Raw genomic sequence first — 4,177 nt, 5'->3', positions numbered from 1 at the left:
CGCCGATTGCGTTTTTGATTTAGCTTTTTGTGTGTGTCCTTATCTTTCCCTTACAAACACATGCAGTTTGAAACCATAATCACAATTGCTTCTACTTCTAACCAGGACTGAGTTGTTTGATAGCGATCAATCTACAGACCTGTAGTAAATCGACAAATGTATCCCTATTCACAGCCCACTCGTGTGAACAGAGGCCTGATTTTATTATTGCATCATTTGTTAATAATTTGATTAATATGTGGACACGTGACATACCACACTCAGAACTGTGATCCCTACGATGTGAAACGCTAGAGCATTCCAAAGAATTCATCACTAGTGTGATGTATTCACATAGATTTATTGTGAAATAAACGCAAGTATAAGAAACAACGGACAATGCGGTCGCATCATTACTCTGGTTCTTCGGAGGGGAGAACAACTGGCCCCATCTAGTATGGGCAATATTAATATAATGAAACAATACATTACATCCCCTTCCTGGTGGATTTTAACTGAATCAGCTTAATTATAGTCACTCACTGGATAACCATTGATATTGGTTTTACACAAAATTACACGAATAATTAACGCAATAACTATTAATAAACTTTGGACTATTTGCTCAAACACAAATTACTGTCTTAGAGCCTGATGCTCACATAGATTAACACTGAAGGTTAACTCATCCACTACAATCATAAACTGGAGATTATATTTCACAAATTGCTGTAAGCTATCTGCTTTCACAACATTCTCATCCACTACAGTCAAACTCTAAAGATCAAGTCTCTCTGGAGCCTTCCTCATCCGGGTTGATCGCCTTGGGGGAATAGGAGGTGATGACCTATTTGTATCAAAAGGTGACGTCTGAGGGTTCACAGTCAACTTCAATGGGGTGTCAATGGGCCGCGGAATGTTATCAGCTTGTGGTAACTGATTAGGCATTAAATGGGACTGCGGAACAGCCCGATCAACACCAAACCGATCATACAAGTCCTTGTCTCTTGTGATCTCACAGTCTCTCTCCATGCCTACTCCCATATCACTCGGGATTTTCTTGAAGAATGAAGAGTTTCTGGTCACAGAATGCTGCCCATCTGATGCAGATATCATACTACCCTTCTTCTGAGTAATGGTTAGTGGTGTGGTTTGATATGGACACATGGTAAGCCACCTTTGACAAGATTGTATGGGGTTTTCACTAACACTGAGTCACCTACTTGTAGGTCAGTAGGTTTCTCATATCTGGCTGAATCAGCATGGAATTTCATTTTCAGCTTCTGTTGAGTGTCCCGTACGCGTACTGTGTCACTGATGGGGTCATGTTCCACAATCTGGGGTAGTTTGGTTTTGATCACACGCTTCAGGAACAATGTAGCAGGTGCAACGTCTGTTGTAGAGTGAGGAGTACATCTGTAAGTTCTAAGAAAACCTTGTAGGGTCTTTCTCCAGTTGACTAAGAGCCTTAGTTTTCACAATACCAAGATGACCCTCATGTGCAATGTCTACTGTTCTCTGCTGAAGTTGTGCAGGTATGACAATACGATTCGACTTTAAAAGCACAGTTTGATCTGCCGTGCATGTCAACTCAGTTTTTATTTGCTCGTATCTCGACAGTTCAGAAACACTGACACTAGGGGAAGGTTTGTACCACTGCCCTGATTTCATGCACATGCTAACTGCCTGTATAACAGTAATACTCACTGTTGCAGTTTCAATTTTGCTCAAAGTCATTGCCTTTGGCACAGCATTGCGTACTATGTATGCAATGTGACCATCAGTTCTCTCGTCTACACCCTCAAGCGTAGATGTTGCAGGTGTACTGCTCGGATGTCTCGAACCGTAGTCTGCCGGGTTCTTGTCACCTGGTTCATAATCAACGTGAAATCGATACCTCTGCAGGTCCATTAGCCAACGCTCGATTCTTGCGGACGGTTTTGATGAGAGGTTATTGAACAACGATACAAGTGGTTGATGGTCGGTCACGACTCTGAAGTCCTTGCCGTATATACATGCAGGTGAAAACGCTTCACTGCCCAGTAGATTGCCAATGCTTCATGATCAATCTGGGGATAGCGGGATTCAGTAGCAGTAAGTGGATAGCTAGCGTAGTACAATGGCACAGGATTTCCATTCCTTCTGGGTGAGCACGGCTCCAAGTCCAATTGGGCTTCCATCTGTATAGATTACAGTTTCCTTTTCAGGATCAAAGTAACCAAGGGTCGTCTCAGCAGATAAAGCATTTTTGAGATTCGTGAACGCAGTATCTTCTTCCTCTGTCAATCTCCAAGGCTCATCCTTGTGTGTCAACCTTCGAAGAGGACGTGTGATGGTGGCAAAATCCTTGATGTAGCGTGAACAAAACGCCGCAGAACTAAGTAAGCTTTGTACTTCAGTGACCGTGTTGGGTCTTCTTCTATATCTATGGTCATGGTCTCATCCGCGCGCAGCGCTCGGGATCAACAGCAAAGCTGTGCCACGCAATCTTGTATCATGTCTCTCTGGATATGCTCCTGCATGCAACGTGTTTATTCCTAAACTAAACGATGTAATCGATCATAGAAATAATATAGATGCATATGTATCTATATAATTTCTATGTAATCGATAGATATTTATTTAAAAGTAATTTATATATATATATATATGATAATATCACTGATAATATATCTATTACAAGAAAAATTATTGCACGTTAGAAAATTATTGTTTGATTTGGTAACTACAGCAGGTTGATTGCCATTGTCTACTCATGGATATCTGTTATCATTTGAAATACAATTGATTTGAACTTAAAACATTTGAATAGCGTTTTTTTATGGATAGCTTCTCTCAAGTGTGTGCGATGCACTTCCAATGCATAATTCCAACAATATAATATCAAGAGTCCATAATAGAAAACTTTCTTCTGATAATGTTTACTTTGACATAATTAAATGTACTGGGTAGATGTGAACGTTATAAAATATGGAAAGATTTGCCACCTTAAAATTATTTCAAATGAGACGGGTATAAACATTTTTATATCAAACTACTGATGAGTATGCGCTCTCCACTATTAATGTATAATCTTAAATAAAATATTATTTCTTTTGGGACGTACATCACATCAGGAGTAGATAATAGGGATCCCCTATTATCTACTCCTGATCACATGCATGGGATATGTACATGACCTCACCAAATAGGAAAATTCTGTAAGACTGAGCCTGTTGGAATGAGTCATTAGAATATTAGATGTGGGCACTTTTTGAAAGAATACTACACTTCACGATGTGTACTGTACGTTGCAAGTACAATTTAACCGCCTGCTGTCTCGGGCCGAGTCTCACATTTCACATTTAATTGCAGATCGTACATCGCCAGAGTGAGCAGCGCAGACGATGGTGATATTATTATAATGCATCGTTATGAAATAACGAAGTAAAGTCAATATCATATGTATCTAATAAAAATAACTTTTAACTACGCGGAGATAGTTTTAGTACTAATATTTAGTGTAAATACTAGATTTACTTACGCGTTAGGAAAGTTTAGAATAAAATTTGCAATTTGAAAAAAAGATTGATCTCAGGTGGCGGTAGTGCAGCTCCGTTTGTGCCGAAAAGTTTACGAAAATGCATGCTCCGATTGTCGTGCTGAGTAAGTATGATGTTCATGTTTTTTGACAAAGTAATTCATGTATCATGTCGAGATATTGTTGCAGTGTTACCAATTTACATACTTTCTTAATAGATCAGAACGTGAAGCGTGAGCATGGGAAAAAGGTGCAGCAGGGGAACATTCATGCTACGAAGGTGAGTCATGCTTTCAAAATGGCCGCGCTTTGGCTTCCAAACATTCTAGAAACCACTCGAAAACGAGAATGGAAATTCTGTTAGCATGTTATGAATAATGTGTTCGACAGGTGCAGATTGTTACCATTATGATTATCAGTACAACTAGTCACGAGTAATCTATGTCTATATAGTATATATATTCACTTGCTGAAGCCAATGGGCCGGCAATGGCAATGGCAATGTGACTGAGTTAATAAACCTCATGAATCGTAGCCATTCTCAATCTTCATGAAAAATTCAAACAGTGAAACAGGGTGGCTAAATTGGTCACCACTTGATCTCGGGGTTGCAGCACTACTGGAAGAAGGTTTTTTCTTCTACAGCATAAAACTATAATTGTATATATATTATGAACG

Source organism: Priapulus caudatus, unplaced genomic scaffold (genome assembly GCF_000485595.1).
Source record: "Priapulus caudatus unplaced genomic scaffold, Priapulus_caudatus-5.0.1 Scaffold106, whole genome shotgun sequence".
Taxonomy (NCBI): Eukaryota; Metazoa; Priapulida; class Priapulimorpha; order Priapulimorphida; family Priapulidae; genus Priapulus; species Priapulus caudatus.
This window is presented reverse-complemented; position numbering follows the sequence as displayed.